Source organism: Mugil cephalus, chromosome 10, assembly GCF_022458985.1.
Source record: "Mugil cephalus isolate CIBA_MC_2020 chromosome 10, CIBA_Mcephalus_1.1, whole genome shotgun sequence".
NCBI lineage: Eukaryota > Metazoa > Chordata > Actinopteri > Mugiliformes > Mugilidae > Mugil > Mugil cephalus.
Window position 1 is genome coordinate 23,569,828 of NC_061779.1, and position 18,566 is coordinate 23,588,393.

The window sequence follows — 18,566 nt, forward strand, 5'->3', positions numbered from 1 at the left end:
TTTGATGGCAATTATTCTTATCTCCCTGTTAATAAAGCTCTGCGCTGTGCATAATATCTGACCTGTCGATCGCAATTTTTTTCATTTGAGAACAAATTCGGATTAAAGTAGCTTCACTTTACCAGCTGCTCAGCAAGAATATACAGTAATGTTATTCAAGAAACACTAATGTACAGCTAACTCGGCTAAAAATATCAACGGCCTGCAAGACACACCGTGAAGCTCTGCCTTACACAGAAAATTTAAAACCTGCATCCATCATTGATTTAGTTCCACAGAACATAAGGCCGTCGATTTGCTGCGTATGACATTACTGCTCATTCAAGTCTGTCTGGGAGAAGAAACAATCGAGCCTGACAAAGTCTATGAGTTAAACACAAAGACCAGATGCGCGCCTGATGTTGAATTCAAGGCACATTGAAATATTTTGCTTCAAAGCACAGCCGGCTCCTTGGAGAAAAACCGCTAAAGGTACAGAGCAGACTTCTGCGCAGCTCTGAGAGTCTTTCATAATCCAGAGGAATCAATTTAACAGGGATTTTAATTATATATTTTCCAAGCTGTGCTGGTGATCATTATGGACTGAACATTCTCCCACAAATTGTCTTCATTATTCTGTGTTTGGCATGTTTTAGTTGGGGGACTGTCATATAAAGTTTACACCCAACAGTGATATGTAAATTTCTTCTGAAATCAGAATCCAGGCCTAACGTCGTTCAGCGGGGACAAGCCAAATATGCTCTTCAGAGAATGTGTGTTAAAATTATTAATTTCATCATGGCATGCCATTTTTTCTCACTTAAGCTTCGTTACTGAGTCACTGACTCAATGGTCATACAGCCACTGCAGCTTTGTGCTCCACATTACCATATAATAAAGCTACTAAACCGCTGTGGGAATCATTTAATGGCCAAAACAACAGTTTTCCAGCGAAGTCCTGAGCCACATCCAAGATAATGTTGGACTTGGCTGCAGTAATAAACCAATCACAGATCTAATAGCTGACCCCCGGAGACTTGATTAGGCAATTTGTGTAAACCATTATAGGAACGCTGACAGTGAAAACCATCATAGCAACTGAACTTGAGTGTAATGACTCCGGGCGACTCAGGGTAAACTAAATGTGTGAAAATGCCACCAAAGACAAAAGACACTGGAATCATTTCAGCTGAAGAGTTTTTCACACGGTGTATTAATTAACATTTAGCTCAGAAAAGGTCATTTTTGCCCTTTCAGGATGTGCACTTTTAATAGTAAACAGAGAATGTCTGTAGAGATGAGAAGAAAACATTTGGAAACCTAATGTGTGTTTCTTGTGGGTGTTTCTCTCGACGATTCCCCACACTGCTAACACACTTTAAAACCTGCCAGGTGTTAGCACGTTAAAGAGAAAAACATTAGCGCGGCGTGCTTTACACTCACGCTTAATTCCTGCTCAAACCAAAACGGGAGAAACTATTATCAATGTTGTCGTAAACACACGTACAAATCCCTGCTGTTATGGCAGTCCTACTGAGAGACTTCTGATGTTACGCAGTCATTTCCATTCCGCTGCTAGCATTTGCATTTGTTTGATTTCTAGCAGCAGTCTGCAATGCCTCTTAGAGCAACAATACAGACACAAATAAATTAAGATCCGTCCTTCCTGGCAGAGATTATTTATCTCCCTACTCAAGCTGTCTGAACTTCGAAAACACAGCTTCAAGTTATTCATTAGTATTCCCATAGCTGTCGCCCACTGCCTCGACAGTAAAGACTACAGTCGGCTTCATGCCTGTGCATGTTTTTTTGTTTTTTATTTTTTGGTAAAATATCAGTCTTATACAACTGCTAATAAAGAATTAGTCTAGCCTACTTTGGTGTGCAGCTGTCAGATGAATCACTGTAATGTAATGCATGCCGATAGCTATAACCCCACTGCTAATCCTTCTGCATAAAATCAATTTTTCACATTGGCTTCAGCTGCCCTCGGGAAGACAAATCACAAAACTAGTCAAACCAGCGATCAGAATCAAGCAGACTGGAATCAGACGGAGGAGAGTGTAATGCCTTGTGTACAATCAGTAACAAGTCGCTGCCAGAATGGGTATATGCCATTTCGTTCACATCAGCCTCTTAAAAAGGCAAACACTGTGTAATTAGGATGATTAAGATGAGCAGAGACTAAAGGCCAACAGTGTTAACATAGCAAGAGATAATAAAAGGATTAGGGGTGATTCACTTAGAGGAGCTGATGGAGTTTTAAAACAGAAAACAGGAATTCATTAGTAAATGTGATTGACAGCTGGAGAATACTTAATATAACAGCAGAGAAACAAACCACTGACTGGAGAAGAAGCTGGAGCCAGAAGAGTCACTTGTGTCATGTAGTCAGGTGCGAAGGGGAATAAAAAAAGAGCACCTTTAGGAAAAGAGAGAGCAGATCTGCTCTGGGAAGATGAGTACTGACCCAATCTGACCCACTTCTCCCTGATTTATGGTTTATGGTTCCTCAGCAGACACAGCTTTGTTCTGGGGGGTCATAAATCTCCAGCACCTCAGAGCCGATCAGCTGACCCTCCAATCCTGGCAGCCCCCTTTCGCGCAGTCCCATCCGCCGGCTGCAGCCGAGCTCTCAACACAAAGCAGAAATCACCCGAGCCACAAGCGCAGGCAGTTAATCACCGTGAGCAGACAATGGCATGAAATAGAGCCAAGCAGGCCCGGCATGGCGATTCATCGCTATCGCTAAAGCACTCAAACGGGACAGCTGAGGTTTACCTGTTTGGTAACCTCTGCTCTGAGCGCAGGGAGCATTTCTCTAAAAAAAAAAAAAAAAAATGAGTGAAATGAAGTTCTCACAGTAAGAAATAAGCCAGCAGGCGTGAGAGGAGCAAGGAAGTATGAGCTGCAGGAGGATAACATGACACAGTTTTGTATTTATGCCTCCAGCCATGTTTAAAGGGCTAAATGCAGGACTAATTATATGACCCATTAATTAGCGTGATGAACAGAGCACTGGTGACTGGTGCGGCTCTAAGAGGTTGGGCCATCAGACAGGCAAACATTGCAAACCGCAGCAAGGCTCAGCAGGTTAACTGCTGCAGCACGGAAAGCACCATATGTCAGAAATGAGTTATTTCGTCGCGCTCAGACATGGTGACATCGCCACGCTGTCAGTGGCAAAACAAAACGAAAAAAATAAATAAAATAAGAGGGGAAACATGAAGGAGAGGAGCAGAAGATGGAGCACAAAGGGTACACGGGGGATTTTAATTTGAAAAGGAGGAGAGGCACAGCTTGCGCGTGTGAGAGAGAGCTGCAGCCCGAGAGGAGTCAGATATTCCTCCACTAACACGAGAGCCTGGAAATAAACACCAGCATGCAGGGAGAGCGAATCGAAGCACGTCGCCTCTCGCAGAAGCACCAACATGAAAAAAAAAAAACTAAAAAAAAAAAACAAATCAGCACACTCACCCACCTAAAGCACGCAAACGCATCTCTGCGCTCAGTCCTTTTTACCATATGTGTATGGTGAGGGAGCTCTGCTGATGCTCTGTGTACGCCACCAGCCTAAATGATCTCCATGACTCATGCGGGAACAGATAATTGGCTCTCAGAAAAGTGGGATAAACACTCATTGTAATGGCAGCGAGTAGCCTGGCAATGAGGATTATTTTGTCTTCTCACTGCTGCGCACGGTTGTTCTCTCTATCTCTCTCTCTCTCTCTTCCCCCAATGTGCCCCCCGCCCCCGATCTCCACAACACCTTCCCCCTTCATCCCACCCAAAGCGTAACTCTCCGCGCCAAGGTGCAACAAACCATTGTCTCTCATTGGCTCTTCCCATCCTACTCTCCTCCACTTTCCACTTCTCCTCCTGTCTTAAAGGACCAATGTATTCACCCCCCCCCCCCACCCCTCGAACCGTGCCCCCTTCCAGTTTCGCAAAGTGTATCATGATGTGAAGTGTTGGGCAAAACTAATTACAGTTTAGGGCCGGAGCAGCGGGACGGACTTCAATAATTCATGAGATCAATTTAAGGGGTGACGTACCTGAAGAAACAGAGCTGGAGGAAGGAGCGGGATTAGATTGTCTCGGAGGGACCCTGCTGATGTTGTGCGTGTCTGCGAATACGGGTATAGAGACGGATGAAACATTAGGATATTAAGCTTGAATGTGACAACATCAACAGGTCTCTGGTAAAAGTGGAGGTACATGAACTGTAGCTGTACAAACAGGGATGTGATGGATTTCGCTATTTTTCTGGACAAAATCTCGTGAGCTATTTAAACAGAGCAGGGACTAGGCCAGTGTAAAAATAATAATAATAATAATAATAATCGTAACAAGATGAAAATGCTTCAATAGAGTAAGTTTAGGCTTGAGAACGAGCCCAGCAAATTCTGAAAGCTCGTTGTGTCTTTAAATCAGCCATCCAAGCATTAGATTCAATTAACTACTTCCCTCTGAATGTATCCAAGTCACAGTGGGAACGATCTCATCTGCTGCCATGTGAATTTGGTTTTGTGTCCTGAATCTTTTAAAATCTGGTGCCAACTGGTTTGCTACCAAATTATCTATTTTGGTTAAGTCCCCAAATATCAGCAGTAATCTCCATTTTCATCAAGTTTTGTAACAAGCAGGAAATGAGTTGGATGTTTAAACATTCATTTAATCCAGCACTGAATGTGTAATCTCCACGAATAGTAATGCAGAGACCAGTTCTTCCATCCCTTAATGTTCACCATTCCACCGTTTCTACACTAAAACAGACCGAAACTTGGAAGTTTTTCAATAAATGATCCATTAACGCCTCACTGTGAAAGCACATGTTGTTATTTAACATAATATAGGCCACTACATACCTTCAGACTGTTATTAGGGAATTATTGTTGCTTTGGTATTTGTTTTCGTATTCTGAATCTTTATGCTTTGAAAGGGACTATATTTATATACTATTTTCGAAGGTGGTTCAAAATGGGACGATGCTATTCAGAACCCAGCAGCAGAATTTTAAAGATTAAAGGGGTTAAACCAAGTTAATCCATTACTGTAGGAGGCTTATCGCAGCCTTGGCATACAGCGCTCAAGCCACGTCGAAGCCAACTTCAAAACGGCGGTGCTTTAAGTGAGCCTCGACACGAGCGGCACACACTGTTTTTCACAAAAATCACAAAAATAACAAGTTTTAAAAATCGAATCCATGAGAAGGGAGAAAATTTGAAATCCTCTTCGCGTCACCGTACCATGCTATGACTCCAAATGTGTCTTGAAATTCGATGTTGTGTTTTTGAAGCTAGATAGGAATTTGTCGCCAGCACAGTGTACAGCGAATGCTAAATAATTCATCGCTCTCCTCCCTCCGTTGTTGTTTACATTTGTGTCGCTGTGTGGTATTACACGTGAGTCCTCACGCTGAAAACGTGACTTGTCGCATACATGACGTCACTCCCCGAGACGCAAGAAGAAAGCAAAAATATATCTTTTTTACTCATGGAAATGGGAAAAACAGCAACGCATACTGACTTGGATTAGTAACTTTGAGCTGACTACTGCTTTGGAAATAGTAACACATCAGTTTACTGATTACTGGAAAAAAAACGTGGTCAGATTACAGTGACGTGTTACTAAAAAAGACTTTTTTACGTTTGCGAAATGTTTCAAAATATTTCATTTTCATGTAGAAAATCTTAAATACTAGTGAATTTAACATATATGGTTCCTTGCCCTTTAATTTGTGTGGAAGTTACCAAATACGGTTCCTTGCCCCATGAAGGGTTAAGGAAGAGATCTGTTAGAGTGAAAGATGGCTGCTGTAGCCAGAGTCTCTGCGCTGAGCTTCAAAAGTGCTCTACAGGAAACCTACGGCTGACTTCACAGAGGGTTCATCTTTTTAAGAAGTCACACATCATGTTTTCAACTTAAGGGTATGAAAATGCACTCCGTCGCCAAAACCTCAGGTACTCTAGTGAAAACCAAGGAATTCTAAAGTAACAGAAGTGTGAACAGTCACTAAATTCCCTTTCATGGCTACTGTGATGTTCAGTTTATGTTGGAGCAGCATCACCAAGCTGGTAATGCAACTGGATGATCATTATGAATAATGTATTTTGTGGTGCAGTTAAACTGTATTGAATTAAACACTAAAATGTTTCTGTTATTCATCCTAGCCCACTGACTATAATTAGGTTGTCAAAATAATAGAAACATGTGTCAGCACAACACAATTCGATAATGCTACAAACCACAGCCCCCAAGACGAAAACACAGTTAAACCAACAGCTCTCTCAGTTATTTGAACTTCCCATAAGCCTATATTATTACGCAGAAAACCTTGAAGTATTTCCAATGTTTTCTCCAGCAGTGAACTCGTATGTAGCGCTCAAGCACCTGTGTTTCCTGAAACTCCACTGATAAATTAGTAACAACCATAAACAGCTTCACTCGCAGGTGCATCAACTGTGCTGTTTGAATTTCCTTCTCAGGACGCCTTGTACAAATGCTGACGTTCAGAGTTTGCACTTTTGTCAATGTGAGTTTTCAGTGAGTTTAACGGCTCACTGACAACTGTTACCTGAGACGGTGGTGGGACTGTAGGGGAGTAAATACCAGCACCAGCGGCCTCGTATTCTGCCATTTACTGAGAACCCTGGTGACAACATCAGAGGAACAACTGTAAGCAGTTATTCATAAAGGTTTCTCTGTTTATTACAGCCTTTTACAGTTTGAAGATGGCTGCACATCAACGAAGAGCACGGCAGATTTAAAACGTGGGAGGCAGCCCACAATAAACGAAGCCTTTACTGACTGTCTCAACTGCTACCCCTGGTGTGGTAAAGCTTTTGAAGACAAAGCTCCGATGCGACTTGACTTCTCTTGCAAATTGAAGCTTGAGGAAAGAAAACTCCCAACAAATAAATATATAAATCAAGCAAGCAGGCAGCCTCAGATGCCTTCGGGTCCACATCTGTACCGTCAACCTTCGCGCACCTACTCCTCCTGATCAAAGCTGCTCCGTGCCTTCAACAGCTGGTGAGAAGATAAAAAAGAAATAAATAAATGAATAAAAGGGGAATGGCAATATGAGATGGATATGCAACCTATTTCAAGCAGCCCTTCATGCCACTCTGCAAACAAACACAGCTTGCCTTTGCTCTTTACTTCACTGTCATTGATGCATATTTCATAAGGGAAATTGTCTTCCTTTGATTTTTTGGCACACTGGTGATGCTGTCTAGCAATCCATTAGCTCCCATTATCGTCTCCGCAGTCTTCTTTACAGACAACTGGAAGAAGCTTACATCTCTAATATACTGCATAGAATATCTAAGGCCTCCTCCAATAAAAGTTTTAACAGGCATAGTAAAACACAATTAAGAGCATTCTTTCACTGAACAACCAATTAATTGTTCATAAAATCTAACAGAATACAACAGTAATTTTTGTCCTCCAACCCAAATACACAGATCAGAGATAACATTATGACAACCTTCCTAATATTGTGTAGGTCTTCCTTGTGCCTCCAACACAGTTGTGACTCATCAGAGAATGGACATGGACCTTCTGAGGGTGTCCTGTGGTGTCTGGTAACAGGATGTTGTTAGTGGGGGCCTATGGGTGCTATGGGTTGAGGGGAGGGGCCTCATCACACTGATACTTTATGAGTATGGATCCAGACTGTATCCTGCTGGAGATGGCTGTTAGTGATATGAGGATCAACACTGGAATGTGTCAAGACGTGGTTTGTGATGCTTGTGGAAAAACGGTAAGGAGTTGTGGCAACACAACAAACCTTTTGAAGCAAGGTTCAGGTTAAAACACAACACAGTACGAGGCATTTATGACAAGGCCGACAGAAGAGGAGAGCGCAGTGTCAAGTGGTGGTGCTGCTGCTAGGGCAAGACAGGCATCTCTGTACGTCGTACGGACGGAGAAAACGTGGATATGTTCATGTTACGTGATTTGAAATGCAACTTTTCATTTTTATCGTAGTTCTTAATAATTAAACAATCATTTATTTTAAAGCGCTTATTATTTTACTTATTTTTTAGTTTTCACACAGTTTGTATGATTGTGTCTCTGTTTTTTCCGTTGTTGTATTAGCTCAGCTATATAGTAAATTATGCTGCTACGTCAATACACTTCCAAGTTTAAAATAAATAACTAAATTACTCTGATGACTTGTATTTTTTAAGAAGCTTTTTGAAATACACTACATTACTTCTTTTAGAGTCACCAGATATATTAAGTGTATTTGCACAAAGTATCGGTATTGGATCGGTGTCACTGATACCAGCCTGAATTTTACTCAGTATATTTTTGGAAAAGAAATTGGTGGTATGGCTGCTGTCATCAAGGACTGTCATTGCTATGGGGTGGGGGCACCTGGCCTGGTCTAGATGGATGGTATATGTCAAAGTAATATCCACTTGAATGAATACCAGGTCTGAACGTTTCCCACACTGAATTGTCACAAGATGGTCAAAGTTATTCACTTTTTTGTTTTTAATACTGTGGCTGATCGATGTATATTTAGTTTTTGACATGTACACTTACAAAAAAAGTATGGAAATCGTTGTCTTTTTTTGACAAATTAATGCTAAAATTAGACCCACAGCTGTTTTTTTTTTAGAAGCCCTTACAACCTCTTGAGCGCCCAGCATGACCTCCCATATTTCAGTTCCAACTGTCACTACTTCAAATTGTTACATGATCTCACAGTTCTGTTCATGGATTAGAAGGTGTGGTTGATCTACTTACCTTTTTCACGAGTGATGAGCCATTTTATTTATTTAAGTTATAAAAAATAAATACAGAGTCAATTATATTCTAATTTCTTTGAGTTTATCACCTTCATAGTTAATTTACAGTGGCAAAAAAAAAAAAAACTGAACTGAAAAGGTTCAAATGATCTACTTTTTGTGCTTTCCCAGTGAGAGTAAAAAACAACAACAAAAAAAAAAAACATTCAAAAAGTGCTTTCACAAGGACTATTTCTGTAGCAAACTTTAATTCTCACCTTCACTGTACTGAGGTGGAAGCAAAAACTGATATTAAGCACATCAGACCAAGACTACCTGCGTGGGAAGAGAGAACTTTGAATTGTCTAAAACCTCGGCAGTGTTTGTGCTACGCTCCATCCAGTGGGTTCCACTGAACTTCAAAGCAGTGCCATCATTACTGCCATCACTGATTAAATAAAGCATTCCACCTCAAGAACACAAGTCTGTCTTTGTGGACCTGAACTCAGCAATAAACCGTGAGAGCACACACAGTCTTTCTTGGTCACTAATGGGTAGGAAGTCACATTATGCTAAATGAGCAGCAAAGGGAGAGACACCGAGGAAGCAGGCCACGCGCACTTCAGTGACTGTAAGATCATTCCACTTCAAAACACACAGAGACTTAATGCTGCTATATAGCTAACGCCTTTCCTTTTACGGACAGTCATTCTGCTAAACTGAGTGTTGAACCACTCCACTGGGTGCTGTAACATGAGAGTTGGCTCTTTTTATGTGGTGCATTGTGTTTTTTATGCCAACATATCCCCAGATTCACTCTTCCCAAAATTTAGAGTAGAAAATCCATTCAGGACCTTGTCCAGTACCGAGGTTCAGCCCAGATTATCTGGTAACAGGAGCGTTTAATCTGCTGAACCACTTGCAGATTCATCCAGGGTTGCCCTGAGTAAAGCATGTACGATACTTTGGCTTCAAAATCTGGATGATTACAACAGGACTTTCAGAATATCTAGCAACCAAAACAAATCTACAAGGACACAGAGCAATTAATGGTGTTGTCAAACCATAAACCATGATGTTAATGTTAGCTAGCACAGTACCAGGCTCCTGTGTCCGCAAGTAATTTATAATACAGGTTGCACAAGGATGAGTCATCTATCTATCTATGCAAATATACTGCATTGAGAGCCTCATCCTCCATTGATAGTTTAAAGAACAGGGGCCATTAAGCAAAAGAAACACACAACTGAGCACAACCTCAGCATAAGCTGTGTAACATCTGTAACCTGTATCTGTCAAGTCCAGGCCTAAATGAAATAAATGTGGAAAACCTGTGGTTTTCTCCATCATCTACTGCAGGGATGCAGGGTTATCTTACTCAAATGTGACTGAGCCCTTCATCTACCTAAACTACAGAGGGTGACGAGATTTTTTTCCATTCTGTTTTTTCTGTTTCACAAGTGTAATTTACTGTATTTTATTAAGGGATCTTGGTCCAGGGTTGCATTGTTGAAAGTTACTGAATGGTGCAGTTAATACAAACTCAACACAATCTGAATCCATTTGAAATTTTGCCGCCCCTACCGTTTCAGTGGGCATGCACTTTTCATTTCTTAATAATGCTCTCACTGTGAAACATCTGCTAGTGACTTGCAGTGGACATAAGTTACGCCACTCTACTCCCAAAACCATCCTAGTTCAATTCTGCAGAGAGAAGCCCCTCTCTGCTGGCCTACCTGGCGTGGGCAGAATACACGGAAATATCGTCAGTGTAGTCCCGTCAAGAAGACTAACTGGGCATGATGTTGAAAGTTAAAGCCCAATAACTGTAGACCAATGCACACAATTCTATGTTTTGTCTAAGCATTATTGCGAAAAAAATGTGACAGACAAGTTATTAATCTTTTTCACAGTCAGCTAATTTTACAAGGGAGAACATCTGCGTTAACGCTTCTCAGAAATCCTCCTGTACCAAGAGTGCATTTGACAGAATACATTTACTCAAACTGTGTACTTTAACGATTATCTTTTATGTAGCAACAGGCAGCTATTTTCATGTAAGTTAACTAGAAAAAGAAATGCCCACTACAATACTGTAGACCACGCAGCAACATCTTTAAATGTCTCCTTTTGTTTGGTCAAAAGGTCGAAAATTATAAAATATTTCTAAGACCACCAACACATTCTCATGTTTAAGAACCTGGAACCATCAAATATTTGACATGTTTGCTTGGAAATATATATTTTAAATAGATTTTAAAATATAAAATTTCACAAAATATAAATCACCAAAATGTCTGGAAGTATTTTGTGGTGCTACGACATTGATTTTCAGTCAGTTTTGGTAACTACTGTTCCAAAAATGTGTACTAAAAAGAAAACGTCACAATAAGAATGCCCAGTAGATGTAAGACCTCTAGCAAAAACTGAGCTGTAGAATTTTCCCGATTGGTTTTGAGGGCATGTGCTGTTCAGAAAACACAGAACTGCCATTTTTTTCTGTCATGTATACAGATAGAAAAAAAACACAATTTCCCAGTGATTGTCACTTTATAAAGACTAACTGTAGATGCACATACAGATACAGATGCAAGTTCAGTATTACAAATTTTAGTACACATGAATTCATGAATTCTAGTTAATCTTCTCATTTTAAAATTTTACTAAATTAAAGTTTTATTTGTCTTTATGTGAGCACAATGGACAAGATCTCTCATCTTATTCCTTCTGCAATATCTAAGAACTAGCATGCTCAAGTTTTCATCACAACAGGGCCCCCTTAATTTGCTTGCTCCCCATTTTCTGGCGCGTGATGTTTCCACTTTATTTGAATAAATAATTTAAAATGACAAAGCTGATGATTCTTGGAGAAATTTGCAGTCTAAGTGGGATCACTTTGGAAAAAGTGAGTTTGAATGTGTATCACAGCGTGCTGCCTTTATTTATTCATGGCTCTGAATAATGTTCTTAAGGTTTTGAGATTCTTTTGAAAAATAACACTTTCAACCTGAAATTCGTGAAATACTGCAGCTGTACACTGTGACTGCAGATTTAATAAAGGGGATGCAAGCAGCCAAGGTAAGAGCATTCTAAATAATAAATTGGCATAACGGTCACCCAAACTCATAATGACTAACTGCAGTATGTTGTATTTGGCTTTGGTCCAGCCACAATGTGAATTAACTACTCAGTATTAAATAAATCACTGGCGCACAATCTACTGTCTGACAGCCGGAAAGTAAACCTTCACAGCACACATGGTTCACACTGTAAGAGGGATAAAGCTCCTCTCTCTTTGAGCTTTGAGACATTTTTCCTAAAAAACTGGCGTGAATGTGGTTTTGAACCCCTCTCCGAGGAAATCAAAATGAGAAGCCAACTCAAACACGGGGGGTAAAAGGGAATCGTTGAGGCGTGAATCATGAGAGAATGTGCAGCGTGCTGAAACACCTCAAAACCAAGTTTCATCTGCCATCATGCTGAAGGTTTTTAAAAGATTTCTTTTTTTTTTTCCTCCAGAAAAAAGGTTCCAAACTTGAAACACAATTAAAGCGCAGTGCATAAATATGGAACTGTGCTATCCCACACCACTGTGTATCACCTTAGGGTTGAATAAAATTACCAGTTGCAAATGTAAATCCTCACACTTTATGCAAAGCACTAAAAGTCACTGTCCCTGGAGTTCATGGCCGTGCTTCCGTCTCCCACTTCTTCTCTCCTTGCTTTATTTTCTTTAAATGATGAAGACTCATTGTTGCATTTAACAAGGCAGCGGGGATGTTTCCCTGTTATTTTCTGATGTTCTATGGATCTATGAATCTAACATTTATCTTATATTTAGCTCTTCCACGTGTATTACAGAAAACGTAACCCTTAATCAAGGTAGTCAGTCATGACACCCTGACCCAGGATGACATGTTAAGGGGTTGGTAACTTGAAATATATATTTTATTCAACCTGGGGACTAGCTTGATACATCTGTATGGAACTTTTACTGCTTGAAATGTTTTATCATGCATCCATCCAGAGGCCAGAGACCTGAGAGGCCATGATTCACGTCACATTTAGGGCCGAAAGACAGTGTTAATTTATCATTTTCAGCCTCAGCTGATTTTTTGCTGTTTTCAGTTTTTCCCAGTTTGGTAAGTGCTGGGCAACAAAACTAGACATTTTTACAATGTCACCCGTCTTAGAGATCAAATTTAGATGTTGGCTACTGACACCATCTGTAATTGTTTTAATAAGCTGGTTTAACATTTGCACACAATCTGCTGTACAGCAACTCTTCCCGAATCAAAATGAAAAAGGAAAAGGTTTCGTTACGTATCAGATGTTAAAAAGTTGCATTTTATAAAACGCTGACATTGCAAATAAAGGATTTTTACTCACCTCACATTTTAGCCAGCCACTTCAAAGTGTGAAAATTTAACAAACAAGAGAAACTTTTCCGTCTGGAGCAAGAGTAAGATTCTTGCTGGTCGACACCATTGTTGACTGCCATTATTGCTATTAAAGGTCTGCAGTAATGCACCATGAATGAAAATGGACCCGCAACAGAATATGAAAACTGAATGTAAATGATATTTGTGGAACTGAAATGAATGGTTCCTGATGGCTTGTCAGGATCCCTTACATTAAGCAAAAGTTCGGATGGTAAAACTAAGTACAGCAACTTCACCAGCTGGCATTCAAGGTGAACTCAATCAAAAAATACTGGGCCCAATTGATTCTGTTTTCCTACATTCAAAGAAAACCTTATGCTGGGCATATGGGGCTGAATATTATCCCTAGAGCCTGAGACCCCTCCTCTTCCCTACCTTAATAAACATGATATTCAAGCTTAGCATCACGATGCTCGCTGGACCAGTTAAGCATTTGACAGCACCATCAATGCATCTCCCAGTGTATGAATACACAGTCTGGATTCATGCCTGGAGTGTGGCATCTCTTCCTGTGCTAATCTTGGCGTTGATGGTAAGAGCGCTGTAAGTACAGTCCATTCTTTCACCCATTCAGCCGAGCAGGAACTCAGTCACCAACTCCGCCGTTCAGTCACGGCACTGACATTAAGATATCTCTTCACAGTGGCTTAACAGACCCACAGTATCAGCGAAGCAGCCTTCATTCTCCGAAGCTTACACCTCTCATCCTTCGTGCCCCGGCATAGATTCCAGCCTCCCATTCATTCATGACCCGCACCACCTCGGAAAATCAACATGGTAACACTGGGGGAAAGAGTACGGTCAAGAGGCAGACCAACAATTATTGTGGCATTTGTCTAACCTTTCACGGATAAATCAAGTGAGTGGTTGCCCGGACTACCTGAGTGGAGGCTGTTGCAATCATCAGTGTCTCTAGGCAGCTAAAAGTTCAGCACATCCTGCACTGAAATAAATGTACTAAAAAAACAAAAGTTAAACAAAAAACATCGATAAATATTGAAAAATATCGTCTAGAAACCCCTTCAAACAAACTGAGGCAGAGGAAAAGAGGAGATATCAATGTCCTACTATAAACATTTGGAAATAAACTAGATTTTGAAATGATTTACAAGCTTAAATGTCCTTCCCGGGACAAACGTCATCTCGTCCACGTAAAATGTCTGTGTTGACTGTGGCAGGGCAGCAGAAATAAGCCAGCATGTAATTCCATTCAGAAAGCAGGAAGGATTAAAGCTTTTTTAGGTTCACGTTCTGCCTGAGCACGCAGTCTTTCCATCCTTTAAAGAAAAAGGACTTTATTTAAATTACTTGTACAATATGAATGGATCTAAAAGTATGACTCATTTTATTTAAGAGTCTACTCATTTCCTTTGTTCAGAAAAATAAAAGTATGCAGGCCCTTAGCACGTTCCAGCCAAGCTTGTGATTCATAGTCAGAGAATCTGAATATGCCCAGCACTGCACTTGGATAGAGTGGCTGTTACTGTGCTTGGCGTCCACTAGAGCTGCCTAGCTTGTGTGGGTTTATGATGTACAGTGTGTATAAATGCTAAATAAATAAATGCTATCTATTCACATTTGTCATTATATAATTTCACGAATTAAGTACAAGTATTTGTGGATTTAATGCCATAAATTTGCTAACTTCCTTTTGTTAATTTGCTTATTTTGCTAGTGCAGCACAAGACATATTTCACAATGAAGTTTCTCTATTGGGAAATGATTATGCTCTGGCAAACATTTCCCCGGTCCGTTAAAGTGTTTGGATGAGCTTTATGTGGCGATGGAAAGAAGAGTGTGACGTAGTTGTACAGTAGATGTGGACAGCAGAATAACTTTAAAGGAGAGACAATTAACAGTTATTAAGGCATTGGCATTCATTTGTTGTAGGACAATACAACTGTGTGCATTTTGTGTTTGCTCTCCATGTATTTCTTTCCCTGTATCAGTTGCAATACTCCCTATAATGAAATCCAAATGGTGTGTTACCAGACTCACATTCTGATAAGAATTCAGTCTGGTCTGCTACACCAGGATACGAAGTCTCCGAAAATGGAAGTCACATCTGTGTGTGGAGATAAACAGGTAGCCGAGAAATGTATCTATTTTATCACTGATAAAATAGTGTGAAACTTGTCTTTGTCCTGTCCTACCACATGCCAGAAAAACAACAGAGGGAAGTAAAAACTACTGAATTCACAGTGCTAACGGCCTCCAGAAAAAAAACACATGCACGTTCTCTAAATGCTCTTACTACACAGATACAAAAACAATGTAAAATCAGCGTACAACGACAGCTCAGCATTTTAACCAGACAAGCGGCCTGGTCTGTTTGACAGCTGGCTGGAACGGATGTGGGACAACGCATCAACAGAATGCCGTCTGGAGATGGATTGCGAGGCGGTGGCCCTATACGTCTTCTCTGCTCTCATCTCGTAGACTGAGCCAGAGGGCAACAATCACAGTATTACACACTGCACATCAGGAACGTCCTACTTGAGAAGTGTCTCCTGTAGGACGGTCACTTTCTTTTTTAAAGTGTCCTACTAACTATTTTCTGTTGGTGAGATCAAACACGCTCCAGCGTCAGAGCAGTGTGTCTAAATACAAGACTTCAGTAGACTTCATTACAGAAAATACCATGTGAAATTAAAAAGCATCACTGGCACAGCTGTGAGTTTTCTACGGTACACGGACGCGTCGAAACTGTCTTTTAAATCTGTCTGTGAAAAAGGAATTCAGTGCACATTGCAGTGGTTTCGCAGAGCGCTCTGGTAACAAGCTGCAGCTCATAGTGGGAGACTCGCCCCTCGGTGACCCCTAATGAGCCAGCAGCCTCCTGCCAGAGGAACCCCGAGCCGCTGCACTTGTGATGAGCTGCTGTTTATGCTACAGGCCTTTCAGATGAGCCATGGAGCTGTCATTCGCACCGCGGGACACGAGCGACTCCGGCAGATGATGCAATTCTTTGGCGACTTTAAGGACAATACACGCCTCTGGCTGTCCCTTACTGTTACAGCCGCACTAAGGCCTTCATGAAATTAAAATTATTACATATGTTGCACGTCTCATGTTCACTTCGTGTTTGCCGCACTGTGTATATCACAGTTTGAAAAGAAGCCGCTTTGCATTTTTAAGAAACCCACTGCCGAGTGTGATTTAGTGTGGCTGCAGTTCAGCTGTGCTGCTCTCTATTTTTATATTTCTGTTTGGATATGCTGTCACCTAATGAGTGAGCCCTGGAGAGAAATTTTGTTCTTTATGCAGTACAAATACTGTTTGGGTTTGCCATAGTGTTGCAGCTAATGAATATTTCATTAATTGAATGATTCTTCCTTTATACGATTTCTCATTAAGTCTGTAAAACGTCATTAGGCAAAGAAGAGGAAACAAATGAGATAACAACTCTTTAAAAATAGTTTGTACTGGCCGACTAATAGTCCAAAACGCAGCAATTTGCACACTTGATTTGCACATTTGCACACTGTTAAATTTTAATTTAGAATGTGTGATGTTCTCTAATAGATGAGTAGTCAGTTCATTAGTGGTTCCATCACTAGTTCACCAAATATAAAAATGCCTTGCAATTTTACACGATTCTATAATAAAACACAGTTTGAAAGTGTGCTCTCTGTTCCACACACTTAAGTAGTTGTGTTTCATTGCACAAAGGTCGTATTTAGACAAACAACGCCTCTCGTCGCGTGCGTAAAGACACTTGAAGATGCCGAGTCTTTCCTTCTTGCGCCGCTGGGTTGGACACAAATTGAACTCACGCTGTCTGAGCGTGAATTATTGCTTTTTTTTTTTCTTTTTGATGTTATCAGACCCGCAACCCCACATGCCGTGACGCCTGTGCAGCGAGGTGAGGCTGTAATGTGCAGAAAGTTGGGACTCGGTCTCCACAGCGGCGACACGCTGCGCAGACTGAGCCCGACGAGAACCCGAACGGGAGCGCTGGTGTTAGTTATCTTGTCCGACCACGTGGCATCACCTGCCAGCAACCGACACCTCAACTCGCTGTCACACCAGCCAACATCCCACAAACGTGACATCCGCACTCACCTCCACATCAGCAGACACTTCGATGTCAGCGCGGGATATCTGAAGGAATCGGTCTCTTTATCTTGGACCTCTGTCTGCCTTCCTCGTCTTCTAACGGCTGGATGGAAGCGGACACCTGCTCCGACGCGCTTCGCGATCGCGGACGGCAGAGCCCAGGCGGTTAGAAATTTCTGAGGCGAACGATGCGCCTCCGCGGGATCTTCCCCCTGTTCGCGCTCTGATTTGTTGTTTGCTTTCGGCTTTCACAGAAGGCAAACTTTGCGAATTTCACGGGGCATTTCTAGCTGTCGAAATTGCTGCCACATCCCCTAAGGTGCCGTGACTCTTAACGCTGCGCTCGGATCTGCTCTCTCCTCTGCTCCTCCCGGCAGCAGGCAGGCAGGCAGGCGGGCGGACGAGCGGGCGTGCAGGAGGGCGGTGCGACTGTGTTCGTGCGCTTCAGCGGTGCATGCGTGGCACGAAGGGTCCTGGATTCACCTGTCAACACAAGACGTATTGCATCCTATTTAAAATACAGTCGAAGATGAGACATGGCTCAAAGGCTGTAACCCTCAAACCCCAGTGGCGCTGATAAGATTTTAGGAGATCTCATTTCTGATCCAACAGGGGCGCACAAGGTCCGCTCTCGGTGACAAGATTAACAAATAATAGCAATTCATTTAGAAGCCCTGTTCATGTGTTGAGGATGCTCCAGGTTCGTCTGGAAGTCACTGGCCAGTTCTGTGAAGTCAGAGCAAGGCCGCCCAAACTTTTATGTCCAAAAATCAATTCAGACCTAATGGAGGTCTGGAGGACTTAATAGAGGTTTCATCCCATGGAGCCTTTCAAAGGCTTTTGTTGCTTTTCGGTGCTGTCGGAGGAGAGATAACAGGGAGAGTGAAATTGAACCAACCTTCATTTTGACAGGGACCTCTTTCAGACCCTGAACCCCAGAATAGGAAGCACACTCCCCGACCAGCTTTATTAGCTTTTTATTTTTGTTGTGGGGGGGAAAAAACAAACAAGACTATCTTTATCTCAGTGGGGCCACCTGTTGCTGGTAAATATAAGACATAATGAAATGAAATACAATAAAGGTGACGCGAAACTAGTGGTGGAAAGCAGTTACGCTGGAAGGGCTACGTTATGCTGCCCTGAATTTGAGAGGCAAATATTGGAGGGCTTTACACACGTAATGTGATAAAATACAATGCATATTTATGGCAGTAAAATGTTGCTTGGTGCATTTTTAATAGGAACCAACTGGCATTTATTGCATATGACACACGCATATTTCAGTTTAGTGTAGAAAATCACACACACGCACAAAAAAAAAAAAAAACACGAAAAGGTCAAT

At 41.5% G+C, this 18,566-nt stretch overlaps 1 protein-coding gene across 2 annotated transcripts in view; it reads right to left on the bottom strand.

The window, feature by feature from the left end:
- The window catches only part of mgat4c (mgat4 family member C), a 99,380-nt gene extending 81,607 nt beyond the window's left edge, over positions 1 to 17,773 (bottom strand). Inside the window, exons 1-2 of one of the 2 annotated variants that reach the window (XM_047597203.1) lie at positions 17,231 to 17,773; positions 4,035 to 4,106 (exon numbers count right to left, since the gene is read on the bottom strand). The gene's annotated coding sequence lies outside the window, so the exon portion shown is untranslated. The remainder of the gene's footprint in view (positions 1 to 4,034; positions 4,107 to 17,230) is intronic. The other variant, XM_047597202.1, reaches the window with a different exon arrangement.
- Positions 17,774 to 18,566: the final 793 nt, after the last annotated feature.